Source organism: Pteropus medius, unplaced genomic scaffold, assembly GCF_902729225.1.
Source record: "Pteropus medius unplaced genomic scaffold, Ma_sr-lr_union100, whole genome shotgun sequence".
NCBI lineage: Eukaryota > Metazoa > Chordata > Mammalia > Chiroptera > Pteropodidae > Pteropus > Pteropus medius.
Genome location: NW_024349798.1, coordinates 6,689,047 through 6,704,870, shown reverse-complemented (window position 1 = coordinate 6,704,870; position 15,824 = coordinate 6,689,047). Strand labels below are relative to the sequence as shown.

Below are 15,824 nucleotides of genomic sequence, written 5' to 3'. Positions count from 1 at the left end.
GGTTGAGAAAGATAAACAATAAACAAGTTAATATATTAATAGGTGTCATTAACATCATGTATGGAACATCAATATATAATTACAGCTAATTAAAATATAGTAATAATATATGTATGCATAACTATATTTTGACATTACATACACATGTTTTATAGTTAGGGAGTTAGTTATAAATGCTAAGGAGAAAGTAAAGCAAGAAAGGGAATAAGATTGCCAGGGATGGGTGGCAGTCTGAGCTGGGTGGCCAGGGAAGGCTTCTGTTAAAGATGTCCCTGAAGGCCAGGGTCAAGCCCTACAGCTCTCGTATGGAAAGAGCATTCCAGGTAGAAGGAATAGCAAGACTGAGTGCCCTGTGGCTTTGTTTGTTGCAGGATCATCAGGAGCAGGTGAGGGAGGGAGGAGCAGCAGGTGGGAGACTTTGCTTTGCCCCAGTGAGATGGAGCCACTGGAGGCGCCGTGGGCACAGGAGTGACATATTCTGACTGCTGCAAACAAGGGAGAAGAGAAGCATAAGGACCAGTCAGAAGGTGCTGTAATAACTCAGAGGAGAGATGAGGAGCAGGTGGTGGCTGTGGAGGGCAAGGCAGGGAGAAGCCCTCAGGAATCACTAATGAAAATCGCTGCTAGGATGGAGGGGGCCATGAATCTCAATAATTATTTTTTTTCTTCGTCCTTTCACATTTCTGTGCCTTCTTTCTCCCTAGCTTGAAACTGGGCACCACGTCACCTGGCCTGCTTCCCTAGGATGTTTTGTTAGATTTGGTGACCAAAAAGGCCCCAAGACTCAGAGCTGCTAACGCTGCTAGCATTGACAGGAGGATGGCTTACTGACTCGGTTATGCTGTCAAAACCCCGCGCCCTCCAATTTGATAAGAGAAAAGTCCATTCTCTATCAAAATACAAGTGGTAGAGAAAACCTACCCCTGCCCACAGAGCCACTTGGATCCTTTTTTATTACTCTTGGAAAAGTGGTATGAAAATTCGATAAGGCAAGATTTCAAAGTTCTGGTGTTGTTACAGAGAAGGCTCTCACTTGCTGATAATATTCAGATACAGCGGGTCAAAAAGTACTTTTTGACTGCTTTGGGCTATATCCCTCAGTGTAGGAGTCCAAAGCAGCGAGCTGAGTCAGCTCATTCCCAACCACTCAACCTTCCAGAACATTATCTCTACAAATCTGCAGTGCAAGGCTGATTTCTGAGATCATCCTCTGGGTGATAAAGAACCATCTCCAGGGGGTGGGGTAGGGTGGGCCACTGTCTCTGCAACAGCGAAAATAATGATGGCAGATGGCAGACACTGGGTCTCTCCCAGGTGGAGGGTCACTTTCCGAGAAACACAGGTGTTCTGAATGTAACATCTGGGAAGGAGTCTCCTCTCGGTTCAGTCTCATTAACAGATGCTGCTGTGTTTAAAATTTTTCAGTCTCTCCTTTGGAATATATGAGTCTGGGTTTTGCTTCTAAATAACCGAGGCGCTGGTGAGGGGAGGGAGCATATGGAGGGTGTAAATGAAACAAGATTGGCCATGAGTTGCTAATTGCTACTGTTGAATTGTGTGACAGGTGCACAGTGTCCATTAAACTATTCTCTCCACTTTTTACACATTTTTTACACATTCTATAATAAATTTTTAACCACCCTTAGAGCAATTTGGCAATATTCAATAAAATTACAGACATACACACCCTTTGACTCAGCAATTCCACTCCTTGAAATTCATCAGGCACACTAGCAAAGGTGCCAAATAAAGTGTTATTCTTTGGAGCACTGGTTGTAAGAGCAAGAGGCTGGAAACAAGCTAAATGTTCATCAAGAGGGGATCAGCTAAGGAAATTATGGCACATTCAAAAAATGGAATAGTATCTATGCAGCCAATAGATGGAAAAGAACACTCTGTTCCTTAACATGGGACAATCCACGTTAAATTTCTTGGACAATCCAAGAAAAACTGTGATGGACAAAATAATGTCCCCCCAAAAGATATCCACCTTCTTATTCTTGGAACCTGAAAATATGTAACCTTACATGACAAAAGAGACTTTGCAGGTGTGATTCAATTAAAGGTTTTGAAATAAGATTATTTTGAATTATCCAGGTGAGTCCAATGCAATCACAAGAGTCTTTACAATAGGGAGGAAGAGGGTCAGAGTCAGAGGGATTTGATGAGGTTACATTACTGGCTTTGAAGATGGTGGGAGGAGCCATGAACCTAGGAATGCAGGTGCCTCTAGAAGCTAGAAAAGCCAAGGAAACAACTAGATTTTAGTCCAGTGAGACCCATTTGGGGTTTCTGGCCTCCAGACTGTACAAAAATAAGTTAGTGTTGTTTTAAGCAGCAAATTTGCAGTAATTTGTAAATAACAGCAATAGGAAACCAGTACATAATTTAAATGGAAAAAAGCAAGGCGCAAAACAGAGTTTATAACATTTATAGGATATGGGAAGGTATAGATGTAGATATAGAGATAGAGATATATAGATATACTTTCTGGAAGGAGACAAGAAACTGATAATACAGATTGCCTGTGGGGAGAACTGATGGCAAAGAGAAAGGGATGGAAGGCTGACTTTTCAATGTGTATCCTTGTCTTAGTCCTTTTTGGCTGCTATAACAGAATACCATAGACTGGGTGGCTTGTGAACAACAGAAATTCATTCCTCACAGTTCTGGAGACTGAAGAGTCCAGATTAAGGTTCCGGCAGATTGAATGGCTGGTGAGAACCTGCTTCCTGGTTCATAGCCGGCTGTCTTTTCTGTGTCCTCGCATGGTAAAAGGGGCGCAGGAGCTCTCTGTGGTCTCTTTTATTAGGACATTAATGATGTCTACACCTTCGTGACCTAATCATCTCCCAAATGCCTCACTTCCTAATATCCTCACATTGAGGGTTAGCAATTCAACGTATGAACTGGAGGGAGAGGGGAATAAACTTTCAATCTATAGCAACCCTTTCGTACCTTTTGAATTTTGTGCCATTTGATGTATTGGCTAGTGAAAACAATAAAATTTCAGTTAAAATAAATCTCCCTCCATTACCAGGATATACAAATTTTTCAAAGTTGAGATTTTTTAAATTATATAAACTCAAGAAGCATAGAAACAGAGTAATCACTACCCAGTGATAGAGGCTCATGAAAAACCTGAGGTACCTGGGAAAGAGAAACAAAAATGGGAGGAAAATCTCACCAGGTTTCACTGGCTACCCGACACTCACTAACTCAAGGGGGGTCAGTCGGCCTGTGGCTCCTTTCAAGACAGACTCAAAGAGGAAATATTTCTCCCAAATAATATATAAGCCTAAATTACAGGCCTTCTCCAGTCTCCTCTGGAATCTGCCTCCTCCCCAACACACACCAAAACGGCAGGTGTAACAAGCTCCAATGCCACCTGTAGCACATCCCTGGAGCCTAGTATGTCCTTCAATGCTCCAAGTAGGCCCTAGCTAGACTCTTTGACACTCTTCGCTCTAAATAAAAAATCCTCAATTCCTCTGTCTTTATATATCAGCTAGGGAAACAGTGGAAGATGATAATAGCCCTAGGCGAAAATAGCTTCCAGACCTAAAGCGATTAGCTTTATGGAAACCATTATGCAAATTTATGGCCATTTCAAAGCTATTCAGCCTTGAGGAAACCTAGCAGAGAATGGGGAGTAGAATTGAAAAGTTTTTGATTATCCAAGTTCATACAAATTCTAATTTGAATATTAAAACTCGCTATGATTACTGTGTGGCCCTTGTACCATCAGATCTTTTTAAGCTTTACTTTTATTGTGCTCAGAATCAGGGCTGTGGAAAATTGAAAACAGTGATAATGCAAGGAACGAAGGTTGGCCCTGGTGTCATCAATCCCTGGGGGGTTTCTCTTCTCTTACCTTTGTACCTGAACCACCCCATCAGCCTGATCTTGCCACTTATCTCTTGGACAATAGGATGGGGCAGCTGCCAACATATCCAAGCTCAAAGACTACGAATCAGGGTCCAGATCGAGCTCCCTGACAGAAAAACATTTACTGAGCACTGCTACCAGCTGGATACACTGCAAAATATCTCACTTGTATTAACTCATTTTCTCCTCTCAGCAACCTTACGGGATCAGTACTGTTATTATCAACCACATTTGCCAAATGGGGAAACTGAGGCACAGCTGATGAGTGGCAGAGCAAAGGTTCCATCCAGTGATTCAACCGCTCTGCCACACCATCTCCCGGATCAATGTTTGTTTCTTCTCTAAAGCATTTAAAACTAGTAATTCAGGGTTTCAATTTGGGACACTGACATATCCCACCCGACGGACAGGGTCTGGACAAGATGGGAATCTGGACAGGAAGGGATCAAGCTTGGACACTGGAAGCAGACAGCCTGGGTTCGATCTTGGCCCTGATATTTTTGTGTCATCACAAATGAGTCTTATTATTGTTTCTATTATCATTATTCATTATTAAGATATGATTCACATACCATAATAGTCACAGTTCAATGGTTTTTAGTATATTCACAAAATTGTGCAACATTTATCATTCATCAATGATGGACACTTTGGGGTGTTTCCATTTTTTGGCGATTATGAATAACAAGGCTATGAACATTCATGTTCAAGTTTTTGCGTGGACCTCCACCTCCAAGGCATAACTCAGAAATGCACGAGACTGGTCAGCACTTTCTCTCCTTTCCCAAAAGCATGACCCTCCTGAGAAGAATTTCATGGGTAACTGTAAAACCTGCTTGGATGAGTCCTGGACCTCCCCACACCCAGCAGAGGGCTTAGCTGTGACGGTCTCACACTGCCCTGATCATGCCCTTCCCTTCCTTAAGAACCTTCGGTGTCTCCCATTGCACAAAGATGAAAATGCATACATGACTCGACCAGTCTGGCACTAACTCATTTCCTCAAACGATCACTAATTAGTTGGAAAGATTCCAGTTACCCTGGAGCTCCTTTGGATTTGAACAGATATGGTTCCTCCTCCTGATGACTTGAAAAATCACTTTACCTCTCTGAGCTTAAGGATCCTCATCTTTAAATTGGGAGATATAATGGCTCCCTTGCAGGGTTGCTGTGGTTATTAAATGGGAATATAATTGAAGAGCACCTGGCACAGCTCCTGGCATAAACTGGACCAATGTTCACCTATTTTTTTTTAAGGACCAGATAGTAAATATCTTGAGTTTTGTGAGCATACAGCCTCTGTCACAATTACTCAAGGCTATAGTTGTAGTGCAAAGGCAACAATACACCATAAGTAAAGGAATGTGCATGACTGTGTTCCAATAAAACTTTATTTATAAAAGCAGGTGTTGAGCCAGTTTTGGCCTGAGGGCTGTAGTTGCCAATCCCTGCACTAGTTGGTAAATATTTCTCATGTTCACCGACAATGTCTGATTCCTGAGCCATACCAGACTCCTCACAGCTCCCCACATATAGCCTTGCACCCTCACTCCATGCCTCCACTCACATTAATCCACCATTCCAGAACGTCCAGCATGAACATCCAGCCTTTTTTGTGGAGACTCACCTGGCTTCTCATGCTCTGCAGGCTCCCAAAGCCCATACGCATCCCAATTCACACATGTCCACACCATCTCATGGAGAGTGGTTTGTAATCCTCCCTTCCAAACTGGACAGGGAACCCCTATAGTCCTTATATGCACAGTGCCTAGCACAGCACACAGCACATTGCAGGTGATCAGTAAATGTTTATGGAAAAAATCAGTAGTAACCTGTACATTTAACACAATGAAGAACTCTCACAGATATGATATTATGTGAAAGGAGCCAGACACAGAATTCCTACCAGATGTTTTCAGTTATACAAAGTTCAAGAATAGGCAAAATGTATCAGTGATAGTAGAAATCAGAACAGATGATTACCTTGGGTGGAGAAGGAAGTTATAATCGGAAAGGGACCCAAGATAACTTCTGGGTGCTGAAAAGGTTCTATACCTGCATCTGCATCTCAGTGGTGGTTATGTGGCATATCAGCTCGCTAGGCTGCCGTAACAAAGTACCAGAAAGCGGGTGGTTTAAGACACCAGAAATTTTGTTGCCTCACGGTTCTTAAGGAGTCCAAGATAAAGGAGTTGACAGGGTCTCTCTCTCTCTCTCTCTCTCATGGCTCTAGGAGAGAAATCTTTCATGCCTTCTCCAGCTTCCAGTGGTTTCCAGAAATCCTTGATCTCTTTAGCTTGTAGAGACGTCATTTCAATCTGTGCCTTCCTCATCACATGGCATTCTCCCTGTGTGTATGTCTGTGTCCAAATTTCCCTCTTCGTACAAGGACACCAGTCATTTTGGACTAAGGGCCCACTCCAATCCAGTATGATCTCATCTTAACAAATTACATCTGCAACAACCCTCTTTCCAAATCAGGTCACATTCTGAGGTCCTAGGGGTTAAGAATTCAACATATCTTTTGGGGGGACACAATTCAATCCACAACATATATATACATGTGTAAAAAAATCATCAAATTACACATTTAAGATGAGTGCACTTCATCATATATGTCTCAGTAAGACCAAATGGAAGGAAAAAATAAACAATAACCAACAAGTCCCACATCCCTGCTAGTATCTGAGAAACAGAACCAAGAATAATACCTCCCACTTATGAAGAAGGTAGAAAGTTTTTTAAAAATTACTTTTTTTTCCTCACTTATGGCATTAGACATGTACTCCTTCCCCACAGAATCTTCCAGGGCTCCTGGTATCTGCCTCTTCCAGAGGTCCAGGAGAGGCTGACGGTGAAGCAGTCATCGTTTTCTGAGTGAAGCTGCCTTGAAATTAGCAAGGCCAGCCAGCTGCTCACTTTCCACCCTCACGTGCCACCCTTGGCAGTTGAGAAGGAATTTTTAAAGACTGATTACACATTCTTTTTTATTGGTGCCATGTTTGTAGTATTTGCTGTCCCCAGCTGGTGCCACAGTAGGTGATATAAAAAGATGTATGAATAATGTATACCAGAGCTCCAGAGTCATCAGCGAATCTCACTGCCAAAACAGGAAAGGCACAGCAGGCCAAGATAATGGATTCGAGGGGGAAGAGAGATAAATGCATATTCCTGCTCAGCTTTCCCTGAAAACTGTAGGCTACAGTTGGCTTGACGGTGAGCAAGTGGGATCTTCATCCAGCCCTAGAAAAAGCTCCCAACAAGAACATATAAGGTATTCAAACACAGCAATCCCACATCCAGAAATTCAGCTGCTTGCAGGTGAATACTCCCAACCAAAATATAGGCATTCAAGTACAACTATTTATGGACAAGGATGTTGATTTCAGCACTGTCCTAACCGTGGGGAAGAAAAAAACTAAAGCTACTGAATTAATAGGGTTTTTCCAGAAAGTCCCCCACTTGGAGCATGAGCCCTCTAAACAAAAGTTGTCTGAGGCAATCCCTGACATGAGTTGGCATGAGTAGGTATTGTATAATAAACAAGACGATCTGACTTGTTGCAGAGGGGGGGGTTGAATGTAGTGAAATAGAAGAGCATAACAGATTAGTTGGTAATTTGTTTGGAAGAGTTGGAGGGTTGTTTGTCTGTGGGTAGAGGTCCCTCTTCAGCTCTTTCTTGCTTGCTTGCTTCTGTCTGTAGAAACTGATAAAAAAGAGATGTGTGTCTCCCCAGACTCCCTTGCAAGTAGGGGAAGCTATGTGACCAAGTCTTGACTCATGAGACATAAAGGGAGATCACCTGGCAAAGATATCTTCTCCTTCATAGAAAAACCAATCTCTCTCTCAATCTCAATCTCTCTCTCTCTTCCACACTCACACATACACACACGTGTGCACGCACACACCGTTGGTCACCCCGCCCCTCTCACTCACACATTTTACACCTTCGGATGGAGCTGTGTGAAGATTTCCTGCTTGGGCCACAGCAGGCATCTTGCAACCATGAGGAAAAAGCCAAGAGAATTGTGGAATCCCTAACCCAGAGTCCTGATATCACAGAAATACCAGCCTCTAGGTTTCTTATGAATCTTCCCACTCACCTGCTGTTTCTTATGAATCTTCCCACTCACCTGCTGAGAGTTGGGTTCTCAGCTGCTTGCAGGTGAAGACTCCCAACTGCTCCATAGCCTAGCCTCTGACTGCCTGAATGCCACAGTAACATCTCTTTGGCTTCAGAAAAGGCATAGCCTTCTGCCTGGGGCAATTGGAAGTACCAGGACATGCCTTGTAGCAGGTTGAATAGTATCCCCCCTAAAAAAATCATGCCTACCCAAAACCTCAGAATATGACCTGATTTTAAAACACGGTCTTTGCAGATATAATTAAGAATCGAGATGATGAGATTATTAGGGTGGGCCCTAAATCCAATGAATATGTCCTTAAAAGAGACAGAAAAGAACATATAGATATGCAGGGAAGAAGGCCATGTGAAGACAGAAGCAGAGATTGGGGTGACATGGCCACAAGCCAAGGAATGTCAGGGGCCACCAAAAGCTAGAAGAGGCAAGGAAAGGTTCTCCCCTTGAGCCTTCCAAGAAAGTGGGGCCCTGCTGACACCTCGATTTCAGACTTCTAGCCTTCAGAACTATGAGAAAATAAATTTGTTGTTTTAAGACACCAAGTTGTGATCTGTTAAGGCAGTCCCAGGAAATGATGATACCCAAGTCTCTTCTGTGGTCCTAACACTTACTAGGACCCATTGGTGACACCACTGTGTCTCCCTGACCGGATGGCCTGACTCACGCCCTTATTGGCCACTCTCAGGCTCTGGGGATAACCACCCCACCTCCACGCTGTAGCCAGCAAACCTCATCCCTTCCTGCCTGGCTCAGAGACCCATCCCCTCCTCCCCACTGGGTCTGGAAGTAGCAAGAGTCAGCAACAAAGCATGCATTTGTTTTAGTCAATTCTAGAGAATCTGCATCCTCAGTTTAAGGGCCCTTCAGAGGAGAAAAAAAAGAACTCATTAAATTCCATATTTACAACTAGAAAATTTGTCTTTACATTAAACACAGCTGAAATGCCCATTAATAGGAGAAAGGCTAGGTAAATTATGATATAATAATTAGTATATGATAATTAAATTATGATATATTTATCAGTGGAGTATTACCTGGCAGTTGAAAAGGAATGCGGTATACTGATATATTTATAAATGTAATGATATGATGTTTGGGATTCTCGAAATAATGTGGGAAGGGAGAAGCAGATGGGAGGGAGCAAGTTCGGAAGGGAGTTGAGAATTACTGAAGTTGGGTGAGAGGGGATTCATTTACTATTCTCTCTACTTTTTGAATGTATTTGAAAGTTTCTATCATAAAGAGTTTGTGAAGATGAGGCGGTCTTTATGTACCCTCTTAAAAAGAGGTCCATGGTATATTCTAAAGTGAAAAAACAGCTGTTTGAAGAATAATATATATAGCATAATCCCATTGATTTGTGTATATTTTATATAAATGTAAGTATGCAGAATAAGCTATAATTATTACTACAGATAACAACTATGATGATTTAATCAAAAAATCCTTAAATTCTATAATAATCTATACGACAAACCCAATAATGGTTATAAAATTTGGCCCACTGGTATTTTCTCCATATCACCATTTTTTTTTCCATAATAGCATTTCTTGTGTTTGTGATTATACAGTCACTGGCCTGTGCATATTAATTACTCCATAGATATATACCTGTGGGTGTCTGACTTCCCTTCCTCATACCTGTGGTGCCCAAGAACTTGCTGAATTCACCAAATGACCCAGTGAGACCTAAGGAGGCTCTGGAAGTTATTACCACTCCAGAGCAGTTTATTATTTATTCCTTTAAAATAGAAATTCTACTCTTGGCAGAATAGCCTGTGGGCTCACGTACAAAATTATAACATAAAGGCAGACCTTAGAACAACTGGGGCAGCCACAAACAAGATCATAGACTAGAAATCGATCAACACAAAAACCCTGGAAGGCTTTTCCACCAGGAATAGTCCGTTTTGAAAGTATTTTGCTGGGACCCAGAGGTTGGCTCACAGTGGGGCAGAGGTGAGAAAGATTGCTTAGGCCGGGGGCAGTAGGGAAAGGAGGGACTCCAATGGAAAGAATCTGTCTTGGCTGGGGTTCACTCCGCCAAGTTCAGCTCAAGTTGTTGTCAATGTAAGCCAGGCCTGAGGTGGACACGCTGACTCACCAGGGGTTATGGCAGCCACATCTGAGATCAGGGTTCTTGCTTTTTCTACCTATATTTCAAATTTAAAAGGCATGAAAAAAAAAAAAAGAGAGAGATGCATCATGAATGCCCTCTTGTCTGGCGGGGGGCAGGGCATGGCAAGAGAAAAAGGAAAGTTTGCCCAATCCCAACACACACTACCTACCACACACCGCTTACCCATAAACTCCACAGTATAAAATATAGGCTGAGAGCTTGGGCCTTGGCGCCAACAGACCTGGATTCTAGTCCTGGCTCAGAAACTAAGCTTGGCCAAATGGCTTAAATTCTCTAAGCCTGTTTCCTCATCAATAAAATGGGGCTGATGATGGTCCCTCCGGGACAAGACTGATATGAAGATTAAATGAGATGGTATGCTTAAGGTGGTTTAAGCACACAATGTCCCAGAAGCAGAACCCTTTGATAGATATTTGGGCCCAAGTAGTTGATTCGGGAGGTGATCCTACGAAGCGCTGACAGAGGAGTGGAGATATGAGACACTGACAGGAAGAAGCCAATCCTGGAGGTCTGATGAGCAGGTCCCTGCTGTGGGCAACTCAGAGAGACTGCATGGAGAGCGTCTCAGGAGTTTCTCTCCTGAAGGGGAAGGAAGCTGGGGGTTTACCAACAAATGCCTGCCTGTGGCTGGCTGGGGACTGCTCACAGAGTGGTAATGTCCTAGTACATCTAGTGTACCCCATGCCCTGGATGAACAAGCAGGTGGTTATGGGTGCAGGAAGGAGCTCTATGCACAAAGGAGTGTGAGTGCTGAGCCTTGCAGCAGGGCCCCAGCAGTCTGGGACAGCCACGTTAGACTACAGTGGATAAGAGAGAAGACTTCGAAGCCAGACTGCCTGGAGTTGAATCTTGACTCTACCACCTACCCACTGTACGGCCTTCGGGTGTGGGGACGGCAAGGGTCCCCAGGTGATAACCAGGGTTGTTGACAGAACATAAGGAAATGATGACGGGTAGCAAATGTCACTATACTGGGCCATGGTGATCACTTGAAAAGTCAAAGTGCTTTGTAATATAAAATATAAGTATACTGCGTAAGCAAGACAACTACCCAAAGATAGAAAGAGTGATCCAGCTGGCATGCAGAAAGAACTTCGTCTCATCAACAGCTGTGATCTTCCAGATTCCTATGCATCAATCACCACTGGACTCAACGCCGAAGTTTCTAACACAGCAGATCCCTGGCAGGGGCCAGAAATCTGCATTTTAGCAAGCTCTCCAGGTGGTTTGATGCGGGTGGGCAAAGAACAATGTTTTGAGAAACATGGTGCTAACAGAAGCCAAAGCACTGGTTTTCCAGATCTCCTGGAAGCCACAGACGGGTAAGAGACACCTTCAGGGAGAAGTCACTATTCTGCATTTAAAATGAGTACGCACACAGTGAACACACACAAGGCACGTACACGCACATATCAACGATACCAACAAATAAGGCTTGGAACATCAACTATGTTTACTCAACAGAATAAACGACTCTGCTCCCAACATACTCCAGAAATTATCAAAGAATAATTCATAAACCCTACGACCACCACAACCACCACCACCTCCCCCCACCAACAAAAACCTCTTGAGAACAAACCAAGGTTAATGAGGCTGATGGCTATCTGCTGAGTAAGTGCTGGCCATGCAAGTTAAACTGCCTGAAGGCAGATTCAATTTATAGGTCCAATTTTTCCAGGAGCACAAAGAAAAATGTTTGCACGAGAAGAGAGGCCAGACGCCACAGGCCTGGGTGAGAAGGAGCAACGGCAGGGTTCCACCAGGCTGAACTTGGAATTTGGTCGAGGGGAGGCAGCTGGCTCTCCAAATGCCTTTGTTTCCTCTCTCTCAGACTCACCCTTTTCCCGCTCCATCTACTGAGCCAAAGGCAACAAGAGGAACCTCTCCAAACCTTTATGTCACATTGAGCGATGCTCCCTACTCCCTGCCTCTAAAGGTGTTGGTAGCTGTGGTTCCCACCTGTCCTGTTTAGCTCCCCCATCCATCCCCAGATAGTGGGCAGACAGGCTAGGTTCACTGAGGGTCAGCGCTGGGGAATTTCTCTTCTGATGTGCACAATGATAGCACAGATCCTTGAAAACTTTACTGTTCCAAGTGAGGTTTTCAAGCCAGCAGCATTGGCAGTGGCACCAACTCAGGAGCTCAACAGAAATGCAGAACCTCAGGCCCCACCCCAGACCCACTGAATCAGAATTTGCATTTAAATAAGATCCTCAGGTGACTTGTATGCACGCATTAAAGTCTGAGGTTCCCACTATGCTCCAAATAGAACTCTCATACTCTGCACGTATAGGGACAACTGCCTTGGAAAGTTTGGGAGTGGGGGATTACAGACCTCTGCTCTGTGATGGTTATTCTAGGTCTCCCTGGAGACAGCATTCAGACCTTTTCTCCATCATATATTTCTTTCAGTATTAACAGGACATTGGTCATTTTCACACTGTCCCAAAACAGACATAATTGTGTGTGGCGATTTACATCGGTGATTTCACTTACTTTTAAACTTCTCTAGTGAGGTCTCAGATGGTTAAACCACAGTCCAAATTAGGGCTGCAGACTTGTTTGGTTTTACCTGCACAATGTTTTTACATTTTTGTTAATTAATTGAATTTTTAAATGAGGATTTTCCACACTTTTTAAAAATCTGATTTCTAACTTCTACTAAAAATAAATCAGAACACAGAGCATAGCAGCTGAAGCTGAGGGGTGGCTGTCCCTCTAGATGGGGCCCCTGTTTACCCCCATCCCCATCCAGCCCTTGTGGACAATGGAGTTAGCAAACCCAGGTATCACATTTCTGGCGCTTACTCAGCTTTCTTTAACTGCAGAAGTTGGAAAACCTTTCCCACATATTCCACCCCTCTGCGTTAGTGCCCTGTGGCTGCTATAACAAATTACCGACCACAGCCAGTTGGCTTAAGACAACAGAAATTTATTCTCTCACAGGTCTGGAGGCAAACGTACAAAATCAAGGTGTCAGCAGGCCTGGGCTCCCTCTGAAGACTCTAGGGGAGGGTCCTCCCTCTCCTCTTCCATCTTCTGGTGGCTCCAGGTAATGCTTGGCGTTTCCTGGCTTGTAGCTGCATCACTCCAATCTCTGCCTCTATCCTGCTTGCTGTGTCTTCTCAGCGTCTCTGTATTTAAATCTTCCTCTTCTTTGTTTTATGAAGACACCAGTCATTGGATTAGCCCTCCCCACTCTCAGTCCATTATGACCTCATCTTAGCTTGATTGCATCTGCAAAGACTCCATTTCCAAATAAGGTCATATTCACAGGAACCAGGGGTATTAGGACTTAAACATATATCTTTGAGGGGACACAATGTAACCCATTACACAACTATGCTTACCTCCAGCCTCATTACCTACCCTTGCCCCTGCTCTTCCCAGCTACTCACACTCGGAAGCTCCACTCCGGCCCCAGACGCTTTCATAGGGATGCCTTTTAGCATTCTTCCTCCTGGACCCCATCTCCTTCCTACACAACCTTCAGTCTCACTCCAGGCCCTGGGAAGCCTTCCCCGCCCCCAGGCCTAGTCCCCCACTAAAAGGCCGGCCCTTGTCTCTTCCCAAGTTATATACTATACCTTGAAATTGCCCTTTAAATTATCTCTCCTATCACTGTATGTAAACTCCAAGAGGAAAACAACTGTGTCCATTTGTCTACCATTTTAACACTAGCACCTGTACTGTGTGGATATGCAGTAAGCACTCAAATACTTGTTAAATGAATGAATAAACAAATGAGCAATAGAATGAATGGAAGAGGGCAAGTAGAGAAGAAGCGGAAGAAATAACAGCATATATCACACCCCAGATTTACAAGGATATATGCTGTGGCAAGAGATATTTTAAACAAAATGCCTTAGACATCTTTAGATTGTCAAGAACTGGTCAGCGCATTTTATTTTCTCTCTTAATCAATACTGCCCAATCTCAGTGCTGGCTCCTGTCTCATTAACATTTATCAACAACACTCGATGATATGTGGTCTTTTGCAATTGTTTACTGACTCTGAATTTTAGTTCATCTCACAGGCAGCCCATTTAGCATTGAGTAAGGACAGAGGCTGCTTTTAATCTGTATCCCATTGAGCAATACCGGCTTTATCAAGGTCATCCCAAACCCAGGCTGGCTGGGGCTCTCCCGCCCTTTATGGAATTATGTTGATTCTAAGAATCCTCCATAACCCAAGCTGACACTCCATGTTACTCTATCATGCCACCTTTTCTATTGACAGAGGAGGGTCCTTCTTCAGCCTGTCTGGCAGTGATGTACAAGCGATTTCCGTCCGTTCTGTAGGGCAGATGTTGAGAGTACTCAGTGCAACTTCAAAGTGCAGAATGGAGCTGTATCTGCAGAGGGAGGGAGCCAGGCTCTCGGGCTGGCTCGAGACTTCCCTCAGTATTTCTTCCACTGCAGTCCCATTAAGGGAACTGCGGGCATCTGTCAAAGGCCCTCTGAAAGGGGTCTCAGAATGACCCTCTCAGCTCGCTCCCTGGGAATGATCTTGTTATGCACAGGGCTTTGCTGAGGGAAACCTAGAGTCCTCAGGGTTAGTGCTCTTTGTTTCTAGCCGACCTTGACTTCTATCTTGCTTGTTATCAAGTGTACCCCACGGCCCTGTGAGTAAGAAGAGACTGTTTTCCTGCACAAGTGGTTGGTAATTTGGTTCTCGGCACATCACACCAGCTTCTTGGGACCTCCTTCTGCAGAACTGAGACAGCATTCATTTTGCTTCAAAGCGCCTCTGACATCTGGCAGATTCCAAAAAAAAAAAATCACCACTTAAAATTCGTCTTCTCCCTGGGTTTCATTTCATTTAAGGTTTGTTTTCCTGTGCCTGCGGTTTTGAAGCTATTGGAAAGAACTGTCTGAATATTTCTCTGTTCCTGTGATCCCACCTATTACACACTTGCATCTCTGATCATAGCACCTGGTGATTCTAGCTCACACCTGGTGGATCTTAGAATGGGAAGGGAAGGGCTGGGGGACTGCAGGCACTGCCTCAAGAGAAAGAGCAAAAGAATCTAAATGACCTGGTCTTACCTTGATCTTGGCTGGTTGGGAAGGTATAGCCCCAACAAAGCACAAAATGAACAAGGTTTTTTTACACTTACCTCTCAGCCTAGCCCAACATCGGGCTCTCTCAACCTCTAGACTGCCACTCATCTGTGATACCTGCTCCCCACTAACTCTTCTTGGAGGAAAAAAAATTGTCTTAGAATTCTAAGATGGCCTCCAAGATCCCTACTCCCTGGTATCTATGGCTGTATAATCCCCTCTCCTTGAGTGTGGGAAGAATTTGTGATTGGGTTACATGGCAAAGGGGAAGGAATTTTCAGCTGTGATTAAGGTCTCTAATCAGTTGACTTGGAGATCATCAAAAGGGAGATCACCCTAGGTGGGCCTAACCTAATCAGGCGAGCCCTTGAAAGAAGGTAAAAGTTTCAGAGAGATTCACCCTTTGGCCTCCAAGGAGAAGCAGACCACCATACTGTGAGCTGCCTGTGGAGAAGGGCAGCCTCTAGTTGCTGAGGGCCTCAGCCCAACAACCACAAGAAACTGAATTCAACCAACGAACTAAAGAAGCTTGGATAAGGACCCTGAGCCTCAGATAAGACCTCCACAGCCAACACCTTGATTTCAGC

The 15,824-nt window shown here is 44.0% G+C and overlaps 1 long non-coding RNA gene across 1 annotated transcript in view; it reads right to left on the bottom strand.

The window, feature by feature from the left end:
- Positions 1 to 13,173: 13,173 nt before the first annotated feature.
- LOC120620549 (uncharacterized) overlaps positions 13,174 to 15,824 on the bottom strand; it is a 41,098-nt gene continuing 38,447 nt past the window's right edge. Inside the window, exon 3 of the long non-coding RNA XR_005657933.1 lies at positions 13,174 to 14,930. This is a non-coding gene — a long non-coding RNA (uncharacterized LOC120620549). The remainder of the gene's footprint in view (positions 14,931 to 15,824) is intronic.